A 24,936-nucleotide genomic window follows, 5' to 3' on the forward strand; every position below is an offset into this window, starting at 1 on the left:
TAAGGGCTCATTTGCCTCCCTGATCCCAGCCAGATCTCCAGGAGGTCGGGTGCATACACGCCTCGGGTCCCCTCAGTCTTGCGGTGAGCACAGGTTACAAGAAAGAGGGGAAGCCTTCCTCCGGATTACTAGGGACAAGGTAGTCTGGGACCCCTCTCGGCCTAGCGGTCCTCAGCCGGCAGCTGGACGGGCCAGGATGCCGCCCCAGCCCTGTGTCTGTCTGTGGCAGGCTGCCCTGTATGGGGTCTGGTGGGCTAGGGCAGCCTCCCTGCTGGGCTGGGTCCAGGGACCCCAGGGAGGGCGGCCTCCCCACCGCAGGCTCTGTCCTCGGTCCTGCTACGTGGCAGGGTGCCAGAACGAGGTGCAGCGGGCCCAGGGAGGCTTCCCCTTCGCCTATGGGCCTGGGAGCCCCGGCTTTATCCAGGGGCCCGGCGGGACCCGGCTCGGGTGCTCCAGCCCTGGGCCCCGTCCCCCGGCCTGCTGCCGTGCCAAAGGCCCGGGACGGGGTTCCATCATGCCCGGGGAGCCTCCACTTGCTCAGCAGGGTTCAGGGGCTCCCTGTGGCCCCGGGGAGAGTGGTTTCCCCACCTCGGGCTCCATCCTCAGTCCTGCCGCATGGCAAGGTGCCTAGGATGGTGTCCGGCAGGCCTGGGGAGGCTTCCCCTGTGCCTCTGGGCCTGGGAGCCCCGGCTGGGTCCAGGAACCAGAAATGAGCAACCCAATATACCCTTGAGGGTTTGGGCAAAGGATATGATAGGGTATAAGTACCTTCAAGGGATTTTGTTATTATGTATTTCAGACAAAATTTCAAACAGTACTTGACGGCCTTGTACACATAAGACCGATAGTGCAAAGCAACAACCACAAATATTCAGTCAATTTACGTAAGTCACTTCAAGTGATCAAAATGGAAGAGAGGGAGAGGGTGTGTGTGAAAAATTGTATTTAATACTCAAAAATCGATTGGAGAAAAGGGTACAGAATAAATAACAATGTTATAGGAAGAATATTACAGAAATAGCAATCAAAAGAAAACTCTCAATAACAATTGTATGCGCTTATCCGCCTGTTCACAGTTGATCTATTAGTTAAGCAGACAAAGCGTATATGTCGACGTTTCGGTCTCTAATCTTGAATTGATGAGACCATCCTCAGGACATATGAATCATATCTTGAAAACCCTGGTAGAATGAAGTCTTGTTGTCTTCAAAAAATAATGGTGTTTAAAAAGGCGATCAATGATGCCTGCACAATAAATATCACAGGAAATCTTCCGCCTGGCCCCGGGCCGGGTGCTCCGGCCCCAGACCCCGTCCTGCCAGCCCACTAAAGGCCCGAGACGGGGTTGCAGTGTCCCTGGGGAGCCTCCCCCTGCTCGGCTGGTTTTGGCAACCCCCAGGGAGGGCTACCTCCCCGCCCCGTCCTCTGTCCTGCCGCGCGGCAGGGTGCCTGGGACTGGATCCTGCAGGTCCAGGGAGGCTTCCCCTGCGCCTCTGGGCCTCGGAGCCCTGGCTGGGTCCAGAGGCCCCGCCAGGCCCGGGGGCGGGTGCTCCTGCCCTGGGCCCCATCCCCTGACCTTCCGCTCTGCCAAAGGCTGGGGACGGGGTTCCGTTGTGCCTGGGGAGGCTCCCCTTGCTTGGCTGGGTTCAGGAGCTCTGGTCAGGGCCCGAAGGCCACGGGGAGGGTGGCCTCCCCACCCAGGGCTCCCTCCTCGGTCCTGCCACGTTGCAGGGTGCCCGGGATGGTGTCCGGCGGGCCCAGGGAGGCTTTCCATGTGCCTCTGGGCCTGGGAGCTGGGTGCTCTAGGGGTTTTGTTGTGCCTGGGGAGCCTCCCCTTGCTTGGCAGGGTTCAGGCGCTCCAGCTGAGGCCCCTGAGGGCCCTGTGGAGGGCAGCCTCCGTACCCCAGGCTCTGTCCTCGGTCTTGCCATGTGGCAGGGTGCCCGGGACGGGGTCTGGAGGGCCCTGAGAGGCGTTCCCTTGTCTCTGGGCTTGGGAGCCCCGGCTGGGTCCAGAAGCCCTATCAGGCCCCGGGTTGGGTGCTCTGGGCCTGGGCTCCATCCCCCGGCCTGCAGCTCCACCAAGGGCCCAGGAAAGGGGTCCGTCGGTCACATGCAGGCCTCCCCCTGCTTGTCAATGTGTCCGTGGACACCGGGTCGGAGGGCCTGTTGGGTCCCCCTTGCAGCCTCCATAGCTGGGGCTCACTCACTCTTCCGGTGGGGGCCAGAGCGACCACATGGCTTCCCTTTTTGTGCCCGGCCATCTGGTCGCACCTTTCCACTCGGCCATCTGGTCGCACGCAATGCTTTCCTATGTGGTGACCGAGGGCTGAGCTTCCCTGGAAGTCCTGATGAGGGTCCATTTGCCTCCCCGATCCCAGCGAGAGCTCCAGGAGGTCGGGTACTTTCGCGCCTTGGGTCCCCTCTGTCACCTTGTGTGCACGGATTACAAGAAAAGGGGGTAATTTCCCTCCGGGTTACTAGGGAGAGGGTCAGTCAGACATCCATGAGGTCCGGCGATTCTGAAACAGGGGAAGGCAGAACCCGGGCACGGGTACGCACCTGCCTCTCAGCTCCTTGCCACGGTGATTCCAGCTCCAATAGCGTATAATAAAATTGCTGCAGTTAAAAAGCTTGTAGTTGGATCTTGGGATCAAGCTGGTGGTCTGCCGCGAGGCGAGCTAACGCCTGTCCCAGGCCCCTGCCTCTCGGCGTCTTGACTGAGTGTCCTGGGGATCTGAAGCCTTTACTTTGGAAAAATTAGAGTGCTCAAAGCAGGCCGGTCGCCTGAATACTTCAACTAGGAATAATGGAATAGGACTCCGGTTCTATTTTGTTGTTTTTCGGAACTGGGGCCATGATTAAGAGGGACTGCCGGGGGTATTCGTATTGTGCCGCTAGAGGTGAAGTTCTTGGACCGGCGCAGGACGAACCAAAGCAAAAGCATTTGCCAAGAATGTTTTCATTAATCAAGAATGAAAGTCAGAGGTTTGAAGACGATCAGATACCGTAGTAGTTCCGACCATAAGCGATGCCGAGTAGCGATCAGGCGGCGATATTCCCATGACCTGCCGAGCAGCTTCCGGGAAACCGAAGTCTTTGAGTTCTGGGGGGAGTATGGTTGCAAAGCTGAAACTTAAAGGAATTGACAGAAGGGCAGCACCAGGAGTGGAGCCTGCGGCTTAATTTGACTCAACACTGGAAACCTCACCTAGCCCAGACACGGAAAAGATTGACAGATTGATAGCTCTTTCTCGATACTGTGGGTGGTGGTGCATGGCCATTTTTAGTTGGTGGAGCGATATGTCTGGTTAATTCCGATAACGAACGAGACTCCTCCATGCTAGCTAGTTACACGACCCCCAGTCGGCGTCCAACTTCTTGGAGGGACAAGTGGCGTTCAGCCACACGAGATCAAGCAATAACAGGTCTGTGATGCCCTTAGATGTCCGGGGCTGCACCCGCGCTACACTGAATGGATCAGTGTGTCTACCCTTCGCCGACAGGTGCGGGTAACCCGCTGCACCCCGTTCGTGATAGGGATTGCAATTATTTCCCATGAACGAGGAATTCCCAGTAAGTGCGGGTCATAAGCTGATTAAGTCCCTGCCCTTTGTACACACCACCTGTCGCTACTACTGATTGGATGGTTTAGTGAGGTCCTCGGATCGGCCCTGCCGGGGTCGGCAATGGCCCAGGCGGAGCGCCGAGAAGACGATCAAACTTGACTATATAGAGGAAGTAAAAGTTTTCCGTAGGTGAACATGCGGAAGGATCATCAACAGCGGAGCGGCCCGAGTGACTGACTGTGCCAGCCGAAGCCCTCGGCCACCTCCTGCAAGCACGCACCGTAGGCACAGGGCCCGGGAAGACCCGACAGATGTGCGAGGGACCAGGGGACAGCCCCCATCCCCCTCTCTGAGACAGAACCCAAGCTCACCCGGCACGACCCTCCCAGCAGTAAGGAGGGAACCGAATGGCAGTGCATCCCCGGGTGGTACCGCCCCACCCTCAAAAAGGCCCTGGCGCCGGTTGGGCCCTTCCGCATGCGAGTCCCGGCCCGATCGGGTTCCGGGCGACCAAGGAGTGGCCCTTCTCATGCAGCAGGCAGGCCTGGAAGAGAATGGGGCTGAGGGCCTGCAAGGGGACCCCGGCTCCTCTCGGTGGGAGGCATGTGGGATGGGGAGCCGCCTGGCTCTTCCCTTCCGGCGCCTTCGACCTGGGCGAGGGTGGAGGTGGGCTGATCGCCAGTCCGGCTCGGCCCACCCGGGGAAGTGCAGGTGGGGCGACTCTCCCTCGCTGCCAGGTCCAATGTGGCCGAGGGGTTTGAAGACTCACGAGTTCCCTCCCGGGTTACCCCGGGAGGGACCGGCAGCGCAGGGCTGCCTGCTCCAGTCGCTCTTGGTGCCCCCTCACTGGCCACTATTGGGGGTTGCTGACTCCGGGGCAGAGCGCCTGGCAATGTTTTTTTTTCAACCAACGGTGTAGTCTGACTCCCAGAGGGGAAGCCTTGAAGGGGGCACCCGGGCCATCTTGGCGTGCGGGCGGAGGACGGACGGCGTCACCTTCCTCCCACCTCTCCTGCACCCGCAGGTGGGCAAACGTTTTGAAAAGTTGCCTGTGACTCTTGGCCGGGGTTCACTCGGCTAGCGCGTCGATGAAGAACGCAGATAGCTGCGAGAATTAGTGTGAATTGCCGGACACATTGATCATCGACACTTCGAACACACCTTGCGGCCCTGGGTTCCTCCCGGGGCTACGCCTGTCTGAGGGTCACTCGATCGTCAATCGCCCCAGGGCTTCCCCGGGACGCGGCTGGGGCTGTCGCAGGGTTAGCTCCGCTTACTCTTCAACAAACCCTCAAGTTCAGACCCCCGATCGGGTCCTGCTACAGAGGTATGCCGCCAGTGCGCCTGGCCCCGAGAAGGGGCCTGGTGACCGGTCCGCCCCGGGGCGGCTAATTGCGTGCCTGTCTGTGGTGTCCCACTGGCTGCCCGCGCGCACGTGCCTCGGGTGCCCACCTCCGCGGCTGGCTTCCCGGCGAGGGCGAAACCGCTCCAGATGCGATCCGGGGAAAGAGGGCGTGCGCTGCCGGGATGCCAGGCCCCTGACTGGCAGGGGTCTGGCCTTCCCCGGCAACCCCCTTAACGCTCCGGCGTTATTCTTCCGACTACGACCTCAGATCATACGTACTGACCCACTGAATGTAAGCATATTACTGAGCGGAGGAAAAGAAACTAATCAGGAATCCCCCAGTAACGCCGAGGGAAGAGCCCAGCGCTGAATCCCCACCTGGCAGCAGGCGCGGAAAATGTGGCATACAGAAAACCAACTCCTCGGCGTCGCTCAGGGGGCCCAAATCCTTCGTATCGAGACTCACCCCACGGACGGTGTTCAACCGGTACCCTACCCGACCCCCGCAGGGTGCATTTCCTCTGCGGAGGTGTGCCAAGACCAGCTCCGGGTTGGCTGAGAAGGCTTCAGGGTGACAGGTAGCCCTCTTCTCCTGGCAGCAGCTTTGCCGTGTCCGCGGGGCCGAGGGAGATTCAACTGCCTCTGCGCTCACCCCCGGGCACCTGTTACCAGCCACCCCTCTGGGTGCGCTGGGCGGTTGAAGGGGGGACAGGTGCCCCTGCTCCCGGCGTGACTGTCGACTGGGGCGGACTGTTCTCAGTGTGCATCGACCGGGTCGCGCCGCTGGACGGGGAGGCCCAAGCCAGGCACCAGGGGTCCTGTATCGATGCCGGTTGCCCACCAGACCCGTCTTGAAACACGGACCAAGGAGTCTAACATGTGCGCGAGTCAGAGGGCCGAGCGAAACCCTGTGGCGCAATGAAGGTGACGGCTGGCGCGCGTCGGCTGAGGTGGGATCCCGCCACGCTTCCAGTGGCGGGCACACAACCGGCCTGTCTCCCCCGCTCTGTCGGGGAGGTAGAGCATGAGCATGCGTGATAGGACCCAAAAGATGGTGAACTATGCCTGGGCAGGGGGAAGCCAGAGGAAACTCTGCTGGAGGTCCGTAGCGTTCCTGACGTGCAAATCGTTCACCCGACCTGGGTATAGGGGTGAAAGACTAATCGAACCATCTAGTAGCTGGTTCCCTCCGAAGTTTCCCTCAGGATAGCTGGCGCTCAAATGCCCCAGTTTGATATGGTAAAGCAAATGATTAGAGGTCTTGGGCCCGAAACAATCTCAACCTTTTCTTAAACTGTAAATGGGTAAGAAGCCAGGCTCGCTGGCGTGGAGCCGGGCATGGAATGAGTGCGCCTAGCTAGCCTTTTGGTAAGCAGAACTGGCTCTGCGGGATGAACCGAACAGTGGGTTAAGGCGCCTGATGCCGACGCTCATCTGACTCCAGAAAAGGTGTTGGTTGATATAGACAGCAGGACGGTGGCCATGAAAGTTGGAATACGCAAAGGAGTGTGTAACAACTCATCTGCCGAATCAACTAGCCCTGAAATTGTATGGCTTGGAGCGTCAGGCTCATACCCGACCGTCCCCAGCGCTGAGAGCTGCGGGGCTAAGCCGCGAAGAGTAGGAGGGCCGCTGCGGTGAGCACGGAAGCCCGGGGTGAGGTCCCGGGTCTGAGCCGCCTCGAGTGCATAGCTTGGTGGTAGTAGCAAATATTCAAACGAGAACTTTGAAGGCCAAAGTGGAGGAGGGTTCCATGTGAACAGCAGTTGAACATAGGTCAGTCGGTCCTAAGACATGGCCTCCGTTGCCCTCGGCCGATCAAAAGGGAGTCAGGTTCAGATCCGGAATCTGGAGTGGTGGAGACGGGCGCCCTCGCGGTGTCCAGTGCGGTAACGCAAACTATCTTGGAGAAGCCGGTGGGAGCCCCGGGGAAGTTCTCTTTTCTTTGTGAAGGGCAGGGCGCCCTGGAATGGGTTTGCCCCGAGAGAGGGGCCAGAGCCTTGGAAAGCGTCGCGTTTCAGGCGGCGTTCGGTGAGCTCTCACTGGTCCTCGAAAATCCAGGGGAGATGGTGTAAATCTCACGCCGGGCCATACCCATATCTGCAGCAGGTCTCTAAGGTGAACAACCTCTGGCATATTGGAACAATGTAGGTAATGAAGTCGGCAAGTCAGATCCGTAACTTCGGGGTAAGGATTGGCTCTAAGGGCTGGGTCGGTCAGGCTGGGGCGCGGGGCTGGGCGCAGGCCGCGGCTGGACGAGGCATCTCGCTCCGGGGCGGCGGCGACTCTGGATGAGTGCCGGCCCTTCCTGTGGATCGCACCAGCTGCGGTGGTCGCCTCTCCCCGTGCCCCCTCCCCGGGGGCACAGTGCTGGCGTTCTGCCTTGGCCGGCGACTAGCAGCCGACTTAGAACTGGTGCAGACCAGGGGAATCGACTGTTTAATTAAAACAAAGCATCGCAAATGCCCGAGGAGGGTGTTGACGCAATGTGATTTCTGTCCAGTGCTCTGAATGTCAAAGTGAAGAAATTCAATGAAGCGCCGGTAAAGCAGTGTTACAGGGATTCTGCTCCTACACAGAACTGTGCTTAGAGACTTGGGACCTCGGTGAATTAGGGTGTGCCAAAACTCACCTTAGTACTCAAAATCCCCTACCAGACTAGCATCAGTGTCTCATTAGCTCTTAGTCCTATAGCAAAGAAACCAATGATTAGACAACCCAGAACATACAACTTAGGTTACCTCAGGCAATGTGGAAAACAAAAACACTCTTTCATTATACTCTCATACCAGTCCAAAACAGGGAGTAAATGGAGACACGTGCACGTTTGAAATATTTATTTCTAACGCCGTGTTCTCATGCGCATTACCTTAGCTAATACAAGCAGACATATTATTAGAAACAAGATTGTCAGCATAGTTACTATTCCATAAAATACAAAGGGAGAAAGCATGTTATAATGCTAAATGCAAACAGGTTTAAAATATACCTATATTTCACCCTCCCTTCCTAGTAGGTTATTTTCTAACTAAAGAAGGTCTCTTAGGATTACATCGGCGGCCCCATACCTCTGGTATTTAGCAGAAGTTGATCACATCAAATTTTGCACAAGCTCTCAGCATACAAATGTTCTCCAAGTGTGTGTGATCATGCTTACGCAGTGCATTATTAAACGCGCCAATATCAGAGGTGGCCACAGCTGCATATGTGTTATGTCTAGAACGTGCGCTGATCAGTCCAAACAACAACCACAGTGCTGAAATAACCTTGAAGGCCTCGGCACTCACTGTTCAGACTAAGCTTACCAAGCAAGGCTACTAATGTAGAAAAACATGTTATTCTCGTGTGAAGCAAAACACTCTGCTAAACTCTAATTAATAAAATGTGTGCTGTTTGCAAAAGGCAGCAGAAAGGAAAAATGGTGTTTAAACTTCTAATAAGCTCATGTCAACCTAACACTGTTTAAATGCAAGGCTCAGCCCCATGACACCCTCCCTTGATCTGAGCATGGATAAGAAGGGGCAAATTTGGAACGCAGATTTGAAGTTCAAGAGTCACAATCAAGTTCAAATTGCCACAGTGAAAAACAGGAGCAAACTCCAGATTTGGAAAATACTTCAAATCAAGAATCACTTTAATGGGCACAGTAAAGTCAATGGGCCTGGAAAAAAATCAAGATGGCAAAAATAATAAACAAATTCGATGTCCAACATGTGACGTCGGCCACAAAAGGGGGAGAAGAGGAAACGCATCTCATTCCAACAGTGTATATCAATCAATCAATCAATACATTTATAGAGCGCGCTACTCACCCGTGAGGGTCTCAAGGCACTGAAGGGAGGGGGTGCCACTACTGCTCGAATAGCCAGGTCTTGAGGTGTTTCCTGAAGGTGAGGTGTCTTGGCGGCCAGGTAGGAGAACGATCTTCCTCCGGTGGTAATTCTGCGAATACGTGGGACGGTGGCGAGGGCGAGGCTGGTGGAGCGGAGCTGGCGGGTCGAAGTGTAGAAGGTGAGGTATTCTGGGCCCATGTCGTGGAGCGCTTTGTGTGCGTGGGTGAGAAGCATGAACGTGATCCTTTTGCTGACGGGGAGCCAGTGCAGGTTTCTTAGGTGGGCAGATATGTGGCTGTGGTGAGGGATGTCGAGGATGAGTCGTGCAGAGGCGTTCTGAATGCGCTGAAGTCGTTTCTGAAGTTTTGCTGTGGTTCCTGCATTTAGGGCGTTCCCGTAGTCCAGTCGGCTGGTGACGAGAGCCTGGGTGACCGTCTTTCTGGTTTCGGTGGGGATGCACCGGAAGATTTTCCAGAGCATGCGCAGGGTGCTGAAGCATCAGGATGAGATGGCGTTGACTTGTTTGGTCATCAAGAGTGAGGAGTCCAAGATGAATCCTAGGTTGCGTGCGTGGCCCGTGGGTGTTGGTGCGGTGCCCAACGCTGTGGGCCACCAGGAGCCGACCCATGCAGATGGAGATTGTCTGAGGATGAGGACCTCCATCATGTCTGAGTTCAGTTTCAGATGACTGAGCTTCATCCAATCCGCGACGTCTTTCATTCCTTCCTGGAGGTTTGTTTTGGTGGTGGCTGGGTCCTTGGTGAGGGAGAATATCAGCTGGGTGTCGTCGGCGTAGGAGATGATGTTGAGGTTGTGTTTGCGTGCGATGGTGGCGAGGGGGCTCATGTAGAACGAGGTGATCCAGTTCAGGGCTTTTCTTTGGATCCCCGTGTCGTGGAGGCAGGTTATTAGGGTGCGGTGGCAGACGGTATCAAAGGGAGCTGAGAGGTCTAGGAGGATGAGAGCGGTTGTTTCCCCATTGTCCATTAGGGTCCTGATGTCGTCGGTAGCTGCGATGAGGGCGGTCTCTGTGCTGTGGTTGGCTCGAAATCCGGACTGGGATGGGTCGAGGGAGTTGTTTGCCTCAAGGAATGTAGTCAGCTGTTTATTGACGGTCTTCTCGATGACTTTTGGTGGGAAGGGAAGGAGAGAGATGGGGCGGAAGTTCTTGAGGTCTTTAGGGTCCGCTGTGGGTTTCTTTAGAAGGGCGTTGATCTCTGCGTGCTTCCAGCTCTCGGGGAAGGTGGTGGACGTGAAGGAATTGTTTATGACATTCCGGAGGTGGGGTGCGATGATGGTGTCAGCTTTGTTGAAGAAGTGGTGAGGGCATGGGTCCGATGAGGAGCCAGAGTGGATGGTGTTCATGACGTGGGTGGTGTCTTCAGTGCTGATGGGTGTCCAGGCGCTGAGGGTGGTGGTGGGGGCGTTGGTTTGCTGAGTAGTGGCGGAGTTTGGGCGCCGAAGCTGTCGTGTATATCGGTGATTTTGCGGTAGAAGAACATGGCGAGGGAGTTGCAGAGGTCTTGCGACGGTGTGATGTCATTGTTGCTGGCGCTGGGGTTGGAGAGCTCTTTTACGATGCTGAACAGTTCCTTGCTGTTGTGTGTGTTCTTGTCCAGCCGCTCTTTGAACAATGTTCTCTTGGTGGTGCGGATCAGCTGGTGTTGTTTGCGAGTGGCGTTCTTGAGAGCTGTCACGTTTTCTGTTGTTCGTTCCTGGTGCCAGGATTTCTCGAGAGTTTGGCAGGATTTCTTTGATTCTTTGAGAGCGTCGGTGAACCATGTGGTTTTCCTGTTGCCGGTCTTGCCTGGGGGTTATTCAGTGGAGCAAGGTCATCGGCGCAGTCGGTGATCCACTGTGCGAGGTTGCGGACTGCGTCGTTGGTGTCAGAGGTGTCGGTTGGTGGGTTCTGGCTCAGTGATGTGGTTAGCTGGTTTGTTGTGACTTTGCTCCAGCTTCTGCGGGAGATCTGTTGCGGGCTGTGGTGGGAAGTAGTCTTCTTAAAGGTGAAATTGATGCAGCTGTGGTCGGTCCAAAATAGTCCGGTAGAGTGGCTGAAGGAGACGTGGTTGCTGGCGGAGAAGATGGGGTCGAGCTGGTGGCCGGCATAGTGGGTGGGGGTGATTACCAGTTGCTTGAGTCCGAGATTGGCGAGGTTGTCGTGCAGGGTGGTGGTGGTTTTGTTGTTATTGTTCTTCAGGTGGAATTTCAGGTCCCATAGGCTGATGTATTCTGATGTGGCGAGGGCGTGCGGGCTGATGAAGTCGGCGATGGTTTCGCTGAAGTGTGGGCGCGGGCCCTGGGGTCTGTAGATGAGGGTTCCTCTGAGGGTGGTCTTGGGGTCGGTGTGGATCTGGAAGTGTAGGTGTTCGGCGATGGTGAGGGTGTCTTCGGCGTTGGTCGTAATGCTGATGGTGTTCCTGTAGATGATGGCGATGCCTCCTCTGGTTTGGTTGATGAGGTCCTTATGGGTGATCTTGTAGCCGTCCGGGATGGCTATTGCGATGTCGGGGGCTGAGGAGGCGTTCATCCAGGTTTCCGTGAGGAAGGCGATGTCCGGTGCTGTTGTATCAAGGAGGTCCCAGAGTTCTACTGCGTGCTTGTGGATGGAGCGGGTGTTGAGTAGGATGCACTTGAGGTGGTTGTTGTTGTTGCTTGGTCCGGAGGGTGGGGTGCATGTTTGGCGGCAGGTGAATTTGCAGGCTTGGCAGGTGAAGGGTCCGGGGTGCGCTTCGGGGTGGCTCGGTAGCAGGCGGATGGTCGGCCGGTGTTGAGTGCGTGGAGGGCGGCCGTTTCATATCTCAATTGGGGTTCCGGGGGGGCCAGGGGTCATGGCACTGGGCGTGGTCCAGACGCGGACGGGCACAGACGGGCTTGCGTTTGGCGCTCCAGAGGCGCATCCGCTGCGCACGTCCGCTGCGCGGCCTCCATATAAGGGGGAAGAGGGAGGGAGGAGCAGCTGGGAGGCGGGAGTGGGGCGGCGAATGGGGAACCAGGGGGCACAAGATACGGCGGGGCAGGCACAAGACAGGCAATAACAATGGGAACACAATTAACAGTAATGAAAACAAGAACGAGCAGAAATTAAATTAACCAGGGGGACGGGGCTGCAGGGGACACAGCGGCAGGAGAGAGCGAGGGGGGAGCGGGCGGGTGGCACAGAAGGAAAGAGGGCACAAAAAACAGGCACACATTTAACAGAAATGAAAACAAGAACGAGCAGAAATTAAATTAACGCGGGGGACACCCAGTACGAACCGGGGCACAGCGAGTGGCAGCAGCAGGGGTAGGGTCACACAGGAGAACCGTGTGGTGGCTGAGGGGGCGACCTACCTGGTGACAGAGTCAAGGGTCACTCCCTTTACCACCGTGCTGCCTCTATATGAGGGGAACAGGGAGGAAGGAGCCGCTGGGAGGCGGGAGCGGGGTGGCGAATGGGGAACCAGGGGGCACAAGATACGGCGGGGCAGGCACAAGACAGGCAATAACAATGGGAACACAATTAACAGTAATGAAAACAAGAACGAGCAGAAATTAAATTAACGCGGGGGACACCCAGTACGAACCGGGTGTAGGAGAGTAGGGTCTGCTTCCTATGGTCACCCCCACTTTTTGCTTTCCTTTACTGGTTTTCGACTTAGATATGGCTGTGGGACATGGTGTGAATTTAGCACAGATGCACACTCTCTAAATTCACACCATGTACTCTAGGTACATCCACAATTGGGAATTGGTTCACCTTGTCAGCCCCTCTAGAAGTGTACCATAGGTACTCAGGGCATAGGTGTAACCAAGGCCTACTAGGGGCTGCAGCATGTATTATGCCACCCCTGGCTGGCCACTCAAATAGACACAAATGGCTGATCACTCAGCTGGGGCAAGGTTGTGTAATCACCCCTTGCTAAGATGTAGTATTCCTATACCTACTTACATATAGACACATAGTAACCTATAAGTCACTCCTATGGCAGGCCTTAACAATCCTCAAGGCAGATTGCTTAGTTATGTGTGAGATGGTGCTCTAGCATGAGCTGAGCCTGTCTGCAGCTTTCGGAACCATGTCCTTATAGCTGTTCTATGATATCGCCATACCATATACTCTTAAATGCATTATAACCCTTGCGGTTAATGCTAACTTTGGTTTGGCTTTATCCAAACATGTTGTGTAAGGTGTCATACACTTTGGAATACTACCCCCTCACCAATTCTGGCAACCGGGTAGCATTCCACCCTTCTAGAGAGAGAAGACATGTTAAGTCAAACGATCCCGGTTAAAGTTAACCAGAGCCCCAGCATCACAAAATGGATGCTGCTGCCACAGACACAAGTCTGACCTCCTGCTGCTGGGAGTCCTTCCAGTCACGGAGGTTTGGACAATAGGTTTCCTGCTTGGGGAGGTGCGAGCACCACCCCAGACAGGAGGATGTGTATTGGGACAGGGAGGGCTGAATAGATGGAGACACTGCCTGGAGCACACGAGGTGCTTCATGCGTACCCCAGTTCAAACCGGTTGCTGGGGCACTCCAGGCCGAGCTCTGGCGCGAAACTGAACAAAGGATAGGGGGTGTACCCACCCCCCTTCCTGGTCCCACCCATAGAAGGGACCCAGAAACTAATCCAGCCCCTTTTAGTTGCATAAAAGTAGGAGCTGTGTCCTTAGACTTTAGATTATTCCTGAAATCGACTTGAAACGAAACTCTGGACCCTTCGACATTCACGTGAGCTGAAGACTGAAGACCACCATGGGCAACCAGGCACCAACCAGCAACTTGACGGCTTGCTTTGTCCCCGTTCCCGCCGGAACCCGAGCACAGAGCCTGACAAGACCCCGACTTCCAGACCTCTCTGACCCCACTGCATGACTCCAGCACAGCTGAGCACCGTGGAAGGCGTTGAGACACGTGGGACCGGACGTCTTGGAAAGCCTGCAACTTGCTAACAGCGCAGCTCCTGAGGCATCCTCAAAGCTGTGCACTGGGGACTGAGACACCCCGACACCGAGCTCCACCTGCATCGAAGACCAGCCCTCCACACTCCACGAGATCTGCGTGGGGCCCTTCTGCTTGTGTTCTGCTCGACGCGTTATCCGGTTGCTGGCCCGTTGGCTAGTAGCCCTGTGGCGACTATCCTTTTAAAAATCCATCACTGGTCTGGTTGCTCCAGACTGGCCCTAGCTTCACTGAAAAGGTGAAGTACCTCAGACCCTCCTGGTCTGCACCAGAAGCCTTTTGTATATCCTGCATGGGTTGCCTTTGCTTAGGCTTGTTGGCTCCGATCTTGAAGTCGACCCCTCCATCTGCGAGAACCTTCGTGGGACAGCTCCTCTCCAGTGCCTGGTCGTCCTCGACGCCTCCTGGTCCGCATGGCTGCAAAGACAAGCTTCACGACAGCACCTGATTGCTCCTCGACGACGTCTGGTTCCTTCCTGGTTCCACCCGGTCACTGGCTAGTGACCTAGACTCTGTCCCCTCGGCTTTCAGGTCTTCTTCAACTCCGATCCACCCTTGGATCCACCCGGACATCTTCCTCCTGGTCGCCTGCAGCATCTTCTTCCAAGGCTCCATAGGAATCAACGCGGAAACCTGACACACTTTGACACCTATGCACCCGCAGCCCGTGGGTGAGGTAACGCAAGTACCATGGTGACACCTAACTTTGTGGACCCTGATCAGATCATACTAGGTGAGAAGTACCTAGTGACCAATGCTAGCAATGCCACTACCTCCTATAGTGTGGCAGTTATTAACTTCTCCTGGGGAGGGGTAACTGGCCTCAAGAAAGTTGTTGTGAGTTCAGACCTTCCAGTAGAGTGTCTGTTGGGAAATGATCTTGAAGCCTCAGTTTGGGCTGAGGTGGAGTATAGGACCCATGCAGAATTGCTGGGAATATCAGCACATGTCCTTGCTGTCACCAGGTCACATGCCAAAACGTGCTTACCTGAACAGGTGCTGGATCTTGGAACAATAGACCCGACACCAACCAAGAGCAAGAGGGTTAAGGCTGTGCCTTCCCCCCTGCCTCAGGTTGAGGATCAGCCCTCCCAGGAGGATGATTCTGAGATCCAAGAAGGAACTGTCCTAGAAGAGCTTGAACCTGATCAGGTTGAGTTTCTTGGGACAGGGGGACCTTCCAGGGCAGATCTGAGGCAGGCACAATTAGATTGTTCCTCTCTTGAACCCATCAGACAGCAAGCTGCTGCTGAGGCTGCTAGGAATGCTCAAGGTACCCATAAAGTGTATTGGGATGATGGGCTCCTTTATTCAGAGGCTAGGGACCCCAAGCCTGGTGCTTCCAGGAGGTTGGTCATACCTCTGCAATTTAGGGGCTTCCTTCTTACCTTGGCCCATGAAATTCCCTTAGCAGGACACCTGGGTCAGAACACGACTTGGGACAGACTTGCCCCTCACTTTCACTGGCCCCACATGTCAGAAGATACCAAGGATTGTTGTTGCTCCTGTGTTACCTGCCAAGCCAGTGGCAAATCAGGTGGCACAACAAAGGCCTCCCTCATACCACTACCTGTGGTGGGGGTATCCTTTGAAAGAGTGGGGATAGACATTGTAGGACAAATGGACCCCCAAACAGTATCGGGGCACAGATTTATACTGGTGGTAGTGGATCATGCCACCAGGTATCCAGAGGCTATTCCCCTGAGGACCACAACAGCTCCAGTTGTGGCAAGGGCCCTACTTGGAGTCTTCTCCAGAGTGGGGTTTCCAAAGGAGGTTGTTTCTGGCAGAGGTGCAAACTTCATGTCAGGATATTTGACTGCAATGTGGAAGGAGTGTGGTGTCAACTATAAGTTCACCACCCCCTATCACCCACAGTGCAATGGGCTTGTGGAGAGATTCAACAATACCCTCAAAGGGATGATAAAAGGGTTACCAGAAAAGCTGAGGCGAAGATGGGACATCCTTTTACCCTGCCTTCTGTTTGCTTACAGAGAGGTCCCACAAAAGGGGGTTGGCTACAGCCCTTTTGAGCTTTTGTTTGGGCATCCCGCAAGGGGACCCCTATGTCTTGTGAAGGAAGAATGGGAGTTACCTCTCAAAAAGCCTAAGCATGACATAGTGGACTATGTACTTGGTCTCCGCTCCAGGATGGCTGAGTACATGGAGAAGGCTTCCAAAAACCTTGAGGCCAGCCAGGAGCTCCAGAAAGCTTGGCATGACCAAAAGGCTGTGCTGACTGTGTACCAGCCAGGACAGAAAGTGTGGGTGTTGCAGCCAGTGGCCCCAGCAGCAATCCAGGACAAATGGTCTGGACCCCATACAATAGTTGAACAGAAGGGAGAAGTCACCTACTTGGTGGACCTTGGGACTCCCAGAAGCCCCCACAGGGTGCTTCATGTCAACAGACTTAATGCATTTGTCGACAGGGTAGACATGGGCTTGCTCATGGCTACAGATGAGGGGCAGGAGGAAGAGAAGGACCCTCTCCCAGACCTGCTGACTCAGAACCCTGATGATGGTTCAGTAGATGGTGTAGTCTTTGCAGACAGCCTCTCTGAACATCAACAACAGGACTGCAGACAAGTTCTTCAGTCCTTCAGACATCTGTTTTCCCTGACCCCAAGTCAGACAAGCTGGTGCACCCACGAGGTGGACACTGGTGACAGTCTGCCTGTCAAGAGTAAAATCTACAGGCAACCTGACCATGTCAGGGACTGCATTAGGACAGAGGTCCAAAAGATGTTGGAGCTGGGAGTTATTAAGCCCTCAGAGAGCCCTTGGGCCAGTCCTGGTGCCAAAACCTCACACCCAAGATGGTAAGAGAGAAGAGGTTTTGTGTGGACTACAGAGTTCTCAATGCTGTCACTAGGACAGATGCCCACCCCATCCCCAGGGCAGATGAGCTCATTGATGGATTGGCTTCTGCCAAGTTCTTGAGCACATTTGACATGACAGCAGGCTACTGGCAAATCAGGTTAGCTGAGGATGCAAAAGCCAAGACAGCATTTTCATCCCCAGGAGGACATTATCAATTTGTGGTAATGCCCGTTGGTTTGACGAATGCACCTGCCACTTTCCAAAGGCTGGTGAATCAAGTTCTCACAGGACTGGATGACTATTGTACAGCTTATCTAGATGCTATTGCTGTCTTTAGCTCCACCTAGGAGGATCACCTGGTCCACCTGAGGAATGTTTTAGAGGCCCTGCAAAAGGCAGGCCTCACTATCAAGGTTACAAAGTGCCAGATAGGGCAGAGCAAGATTTTGTACCTGGGCCACCTTGTAGGTGGGGGTCAGGCTCAGCCACTGGAGAGCATGATCCAGACCATCAGAGACTGGACTCCTCACCAGACACAGGTCAGAGCTTTCTTGTGCCTGTCTGGGTACTACAGGAAGTTTGTGAAAAACTATGGGTCCATTGTGACACCACTGAATGACCTCACTTCCAAAAAGATGCCAAAGAAAGTTCAGTGGACAGTTAGATGTCAAAAGGCATTTGATGACCTGAAGCAGGCCATGTGTACTGCACCTATTCTGAAAAGTCCAGATTACTCCAAAGGGTTCATAGTCCAAACAGCTGCTTCTGAGTTGGGTGTGGGAGCTGTACTTTCACAACTGAATATAGATGGTCAAGACCAGCCTATTGCTTTCATAAGCAGAAGGCTGACCCCTAGAGATAAACGTTGGCCAGCTATAGAGAGGGAACCCTTTGCTGTGGTTTGAGCCCTGAAGAAGCTGAGGGCATACTTGTTTGGCACTCACTTCAAGATTCAGACAGACCACAAGCCCATCCTATGGTTAAATCAGATGAAGGGGTAAAAATCCCAAACCTCTTAGGTGGTCCATTTCCCTACAGGGGATGGACTTTACAGTGGAACATAGACCTGGGACTGACCATGCCAATGCAGATGGACTCTCCCGATATTTCCACTTAGAACATGAAGACTCAACTGGTCAATGTTAGTTTAATGTCACTAAGTTTGGGGGGGGTGGGTGTAGGAGAGTAGGGTCTGCTTCCTATGGTCACCCCCACTTTTTGCTTTGCTTTACTGGTTTTCAACTTAGATATGGCTGTGGGCCTGCTAATCAGACCCACAGCACAGATGCACTCTCTCTAAATGTACACCATGTACTCTAGGTACATCCACAATTGGGAATTGGTTCACCTTGTCAGACCCTGTAGAAGTGTATCATAGGTACTCAGGTCATAGGTGTAACCAAGGCCTATCAGGGGCTGCAGCATGTATTATGCCACCCCTGGCTGGCCACTCAAATAGACACAACTAGCTGATCACTCAGCTGGGGCAAGGTCGTGTCATCACCCCTTGCTAAGGTGTAGTATTCCTATTCCTACTTACATATAGACACATAGTAACCTATAAGTCACTCCTATGACAGGCCTTAACAATCCTGAAGCTAGAGTGCTTGGTTTTATGTGAGATGGTGCTCTAGCATGAGCTGAGCCTGTCTGCAGCTTTCGGAACCATGTCCTTATAGCTGTTCTATGATATCGCCATACCATCTACTCTTAAATGCATTATAACCCTCCCAGTTAATGCTAACTTTGGTTTGGCTTTATCCAAACATGTCGTGTAAGGTGTCATACGCTTTGGAATACTACCCCCTCGCCAATTCTGGCGACGGGGGTAACATTCCACCCTTCTAGAGGGAGAAGTCCCGGTTAATGTTAACCAGAGCGCCAGCATCACAAAATGGATGCTGCTGCCACAGACACAAGTCTGACCTCCTGCTGCTGGGAGTCCTTCCAGTAACGGAGGTTTGGACAATAGGTTCCCTGCTTGGGGAGGTGCGAGCACCACCCCAGACAGGAGGATGTGGATTGGGACAGGGAGGGCTGAATAGATTGAGACACTGCCTGGAGCACACTAGGTGCTTCATTCATACCCCAGTTCAAACCGGTTGCTGGGGCACTTCAGCCCCAGCTCTGACGGGAAACTGAACAAAGGCTTGGGGGTGTAACCACCCCCCTTCCTGGTCCCACCCATAGGAGGGACCTAGAAACTAATCCAGCCCCTTTTAGTTGTATAAAAGTAGGAGCTGTGTCCTTAGACTTTAGATTAATCCTGAAATCGACTTGAAACAAAACTCTGGACCCTTCGACATTCATCTGAGCTGAAGACTGAAGAATCTCCCTTGTGGCCAAGGAGAGACCACCCTGGGCAACCAGGCTCCAACCAGCAACTCGACGGCTTGCTTTGTCACCGTTCCCGACGGAACCCGAGCACAGAGCCTGACAAGACCCCGACTTCCAGACCTCTCTGACCCCACTTCACGACTCCAGCACAGCTGAGCACTGTGGAAGGCGTTGAGACACGTGGGACCGGACATCTTGGAAAGCCTGCAACTTGCTAACAGCGCAGCTCCTGAGGCATCCTCGAAGCTGTGCACAGGGGACTGAGACACCCCAACGCCAAGCTCCACCTGCACCAAAGACCAGCCCTCCACACTCCACGAGATCTGCGTGGGGCCCTTCTGCTTGTGTTCTGCTTGATGCGTTGTCCGGTTGCTGGCCCGTTGGCTAGTAGCCCTGTGGCGATGATCCTTTTGAAAATGCATCACTGGTCTGGTTGCTCCAGACTGGCCCTCGCTTCCCTGAAAAGGTGAAGTACCTCAGACCCTCCTGGTCTGCACCAGAAGCCTTTTGTGTATCCTGCGTGGGTTGCCTTTGCTTAGGCTTGTTGGCTCCGATCTTGAAGTCGACCCCTCCATCTGCGAGAACCTTTGTGGGACAGCTCCTCTCCAGTGCCTGGTCATCCTCGACACCTCCTGGTCTGCGTGGCTGCAAAGACTAGCTTCACGATAGCACCTGATTGCTCCTCGACGACGTCTGGTTCCTTCCTGGTTCCACCCGGTCACTGGCTAGTGACCTAGACTCTGTCCCCTCTGCTTTCAGGTCTTCTTCAACTCTGATCCACCCTTGGATCCACCCGGACATCTTCACACTTTGACACCTATGCACCCGCAGCCCGTGGGTGTGATAACGCAAGTACTTCGGTGCTCCTGTAGGGATTGACTATCCTAGTGTCTGGTTTTGTTATTTGTATCTTCCTAGTCAGACTGGAAGTGTCCTAAATCTCCATTTACTTACCTTTAAAGTACTCATTGACTTTCTATTGACTCTTGCGTGAGTCTACTGTTGCTGCATAGTGAAGCCCCAGCGATTCCCTAGGCCCTAGGCCTTTTCCTTTCTCAAGTCGTGGTTCTTATATCACTTACTTAGTATATGGTTTTACGCGCCCCTATGGCCTAACTGTAAATTGTGCTATTTAAAGTATTTCTGAGAGTAACTTGTTATGTGCTTTTGCCTCTGACCTCATAAAGAGTTCAGAAGAGTGTGTTAGTAAATAAATACATATATTTTTTATATATATCCTGTGTAGTGGCCTTTTATTTAGTATTCATGGGGTTACATATGGTAAAACAGCTGGCTTTACACGCCCTCAAGAGTCTTTTAGCCTAAGACTGTTCTGTCCACGGTACCTCTAGGATAGCTGGTCTATAAGGTTGACTTTAGAACCATCACCATGAGGTTTGTTTGGACTGGTGCAAGGTGTTCACTAGAATAGCGAGCATCATATACCAGGCCAACTTCTCACACCGGGGCACAGCGAATGCAGCAGCAGGGGTAGCGTCACACAGGAGGACCGTGTGGTGGCTGAGGGGGCGACCTACCTGGTGACAGGGTCAAGGGTCGCTCCCTTTACCATCGCGCGACCTCCATATGAGGGGAAGAGGGAGGGAGGAGCTGCTGGGAGCGGGGCGGCGAATGGGGAACCAGGGGGGCGGGCCGCAGCGGTGGGCGAGAGCAAGGGGGGAGCGGGCAGGTGGCACAGAAGGAAATAGGGCACAAAAAACGGGCACAAGATACAGCGGGGCAGGCACAAGACAGGCAATAACAATGGGCACACAATTAACAGAAATGAAAACAAGAACAACCAGAAATTAAATTAACGCGGGGACACCCAGTACGAACCGGGGCACAGCGAGTGACAACAGCAGCAGGGGTAGCATCACATAGGAGGACAGTGTGGTGCCTGAGGGGGCGACCTACCTGGTGTATGTGCACAGTACATTGCAACAGCCTCCAACAGGAAGTCATTATTCTCATCCGAAAACAATTCAGCCATCCAATTCAGTAATGGGAAGGTACATACATGTTCCTCAATAACTGGAGCCTCTAGTACCATCAGGACAACTCGGTTTTCTTCAATATAACTGCGTGCCAAGAAGTCATGCACAGCTGCAAAAACATTCCAACGTCCCAGGACTCTGTGCATCGCTGCAAAGGCCATAATCCCGTTGCCAGAACAAAGCAGTTGCAGAGACACAAATCCAGGGCCCAGTCGAAATCGCAGCTCAGGCAATGAAAGACAGGCTGGACGCATGTGAAAAAGGAAAATCGAAACGATAATCCATAAACTGCACTCAATGTAGCAAGAGGCAGCGCTCCATAATAATCAAGCATTCGGTTGCGGAGCAGCAACGGCAGTGGCAGATTGTCTTGTAATACAAGACGTGCATCCATTTTGATATAAATCAAGTAACAGAAGCACTCCTGCAACCAGAGCGAGCATCAAGAGAAATCCACCAAACAGGCTGGAAAAAATCAAATTAAAAAATGCTGAGAAGACACCAAATATAGTTTGAAAAGAAGTCACAAGGCCACTACTAACAACTTTGAAAAAGTGAGCCAGCCCCGTGTTGGAGGAAGCATTAAATATGGTCTGAATTAATTCTCTGAAATGCAAGGGCAAATCCGTATTTAATAAAGCATGCACTTCTGTATGGGTATTTGCCACATGAAGGACAACTGTTTCACGAGCAGATGTGAGGGCGACTTTTTTGTCAGACAAAATAGCTCTTATGCGACTCATCTTGTTTAACTCTGCTTTCAAGGTCGGAATCGACGGCCAGATGGAAACATCCAGCTTCCTATGTGGAGGAGAAAACATTACGTTTTTACAACAAACTGCACGTTCAGAGACGGTAACGATGTAAGGAATTCCAGCTTACATCCCACAACAATCTTCATTATTTAAAAGTAAATAACTACCGTTTGCTAGTAATGTGAATGTGGGTATGAAAGCAGGTGTCGGTGTACCTTTCAAAACACAGGCTAAGTTAGGCGCGTTCTGGTTGCAAGAGCCATGCAATTGGATAATCCTAATGAGTGATCTGGTGTTGTTGTACAATTCTCACCATTCTAATAAACCTCTTTTTCCTCCCTAAGGCACCCATAGGTAAAAGGCAGTGACCAAGCTTCATAGAGAAAAGTGGTGCCCAGCGTTCATATCTGCCAATTGCGTAGTACTTCATGCAATCTTCGAATTTGAACAAAGGAAAAGGTAATGTTATTAACCCATGGACGAGCCACACAGCAGAATTTGTTTCGGCCACAGAAAACAGCAAAGGTTCTAACTTTTCAATATGTAACATAGAAAAAGTTGCATCTTTCATAGACCTAAAACGTTGCTTGTCAGTCAAGTTAAAAGGGACAAATAAAGATGATGTGTTCATGTAATGCCAAGGCACTTTACCTGCCTTCAACATGTGCAAAGCCCATGCAAATTGCATAATGGAACACAATGGATTTTGACCATGGTACAAAACAGAGACATCGTCTTGCACAATATCAACAACAGAGGAAACAATATTATCTAAAGTGTAAATGCGGGAAGAAAGCGGGTTAATGCTGTTGTCTACAACTGCCAGCACCTTTTCTAAATTTGCTTGATCTATAGCTCTTATGCGGAAAGCAGCCTCAATCTGGGACAGTTTCCAAACTTCGTTGTAAATAGCATATATCCACCTTTTGGATCTGCCGGAAGCAGGGCCCTTGACAAAATCATTCAGATCAACATTGTTAGTCAATTTAAATTAATGAAGCTTAACTGACGCTAAAGTGGAGTGTTTGAGCCAATTCTGACAGAAAATGCCCACAGAATAGGTAGTCACAGAATGATCACTCTCAAAACGGGGATCCACCCTAACCTGTGTGTAGCCAGGGGCTAAACCCAGAAAACGATGTTGACACAAATCTGCACTTTTGTGCCACAACAACCAACCATTAGGATTCAAACTGGATATGTTAAAAGTAGAATTCAGAAATAGGGTCTGTAATTCTCTGATAGAAAAACTAGTATTATTATCCCAACCGTGGTATTCTTCCATTTCTGGAAAAGAAGGAGCATTTAATTTTTTAGTAGTAGCCAATCAAAAGCAGGCCGTTTGCGAAATAGTAGAATTCAAAAACAACATATGGTTCGGGATGAGACATGCACGATGCAAAGTCTCAGTGCCTTGCACTTGCCAACTTTTAGAACCCCAAACAGATGTTAAGATCAATAGTATATTTCCACAGTTCATAGCCCCCAATAGCCAATTGGTCAAGAAAGGACTTGGAATATAACAATTTTGTGTGGGTAAGTTTATTTTGGAAGTGGACTTTTCGGTCACCTTAAAATAAAATGTATTGGGATTTGACTGATTAAAATCAGTAAAATAGGTGGACCTCTTTAAAAGAGAACTGGATCTGCCTTCAAAAGGAGTGGGGCAATGTTCCCATTGCGTATAATTAACCATATTCCTCCTGGTGTTTGCCTTATGCAGGTAATGATTGCCAAAGTGTTGATAACAAAACAAATCACCATAATTCGCCGAACCTAAATTTAAATCTTCAGCATCAAAAGCAGCATAATATTTCAAATCTGGAAACCAAGCCTCTACGGCTTGAACATCCCAATCATCAGAGCGTATATTTTGTTTAATAACCTCCCCCATCGAAACTCTTAGGCCATTCGGGACATTTATAACCTCTGTGGGACCATGGATTTGAAATCGAACAGCATCCCATACAATCCCATCTAAGACGGGACCAGCAGTAATGTTTACAAAAGTCAGGTCCCTCTTCAATCTGTGTGATGAGGAATGGGGTGTCAATGTTCCATTAATGTGTCGAATAGACGTTCTCTCCTCAACGTAGTGCCTGATTACAAGGCGGAAAAAATACACCAAAAATCCAATTGACATGAACAAAAAAATTGAAAAAAGTACCAAACAAATGTAGCTCCAAGGAGGAATCAAAAAATGTTTTTTAAACCACATAGCAAATACAGAGATTTTTGAAGGGGACTTTGATGTGGTAAAGTTAGTGTCAAATGAAAATCTGGACTCATTTGCCAAATGTGTTTGTAGATCAGTCATTGATAAGTCTTTGGGGTAAGTATACTCAGTATTATCAAGATGATCATCAGGTGGGGTACTCAATAAAGGACTTGAAACAGCAGGCATCTTGATGGCAACGTCAGGCCTGGTGTTAGGAGTCAGAGCCAAAACAAAATGTCTCAGTATAGATAGACAAGAGACCGCAGTGTCATGGGGATGAGCCTTGCATTTACACTGTGTTAAGTTGGCATGAGCTTATTAGAAGTTTAAACACCATTTTTCCTTTCTGCTCCCTTTGCACACGGCACACATTATTATAAATGTTTAGAGTTTAGCAGTGTTTTGCTTCACACGAGAATAATATGTTTTTCTATATTAGCAGCCTTGCTTGGTAAGCTTTGTCTGAACAGTGAGTGCAGAGGTCGTCAAGGTTATTTCAACACAGTGGTTGTTGTTCGGACTGATCAGCGCACGTTCTAGACATAACATATATGCAGCTGTGGCCACCTTTGATTTGGCGCATTTAATAATGCACTGCGTAGGCATGATCACACACACTTGGAGAACATTCGCATGCAGAGAGCTGGTGCAGAAACGGATGTGATCCATTTCTGCTAGGACCAGGGGTATGGGCCGCCCTTGTAATCCCAAGAGACCTTCTGTAGATATAAAATAACCTACTAGCAAGGGAGGGTGAGATATAGGTGTATTCTAACCTGTTTTCCATTTAGCATTGTAACATGCTTTCTCCGTTTGTATTTTATGGAATAGCAACTATGCTGATAATCTTGTTGATTATAATATGTCTGCTTGTATTAGCTAAAATACTGCGCATGAGAACACGGCATTAGAAATAAATATTATAAACGTGCACGTGTCTCCATTTACTCCCCGTTTTGGACTGGTAAGAGAGTATAACGAAAGAGTTTTCATGTGTTCCACATTGCCTGAGGTAATCTTAGTTCCATGTTCTGGGTTGTCTAATCATTGGTGTTATGGAAAAACCAATGAGACGTGATTGCTAGTCTGGTAGGGGATTTTGGCTACTAAGGTGAG

General features: G+C 52.1%; 1 non-coding gene and 2 pseudogenes across 1 annotated transcript; all 3 read left to right on the plus strand.

Annotated features, from left to right (window-relative positions):
• Positions 1-3,106: 3,106 nt before the first annotated feature.
• Positions 3,107-3,770, plus strand: LOC147696819 (18S ribosomal RNA; annotated as a pseudogene; the record flags this gene model as incomplete).
• Positions 3,771-4,619: 849 nt separating this feature from the next.
• On the plus strand, positions 4,620-4,773 carry LOC147696820 (5.8S ribosomal RNA). The gene has a single exon (XR_015299474.1). It is a non-coding gene; the product is annotated as a 5.8S ribosomal RNA (ribosomal RNA).
• Positions 4,774-5,193: 420 nt separating this feature from the next.
• On the plus strand, positions 5,194-7,046 carry LOC147696821 (28S ribosomal RNA; annotated as a pseudogene).
• The last annotated feature ends 17,890 nt before the right edge of the window (positions 7,047-24,936 follow it).

Source organism: Lissotriton vulgaris, chromosome 8, assembly GCF_964263255.1.
Source record: "Lissotriton vulgaris chromosome 8, aLisVul1.2, whole genome shotgun sequence".
NCBI classification, from domain to species: Eukaryota; Metazoa; Chordata; class Amphibia; order Caudata; family Salamandridae; genus Lissotriton; species Lissotriton vulgaris.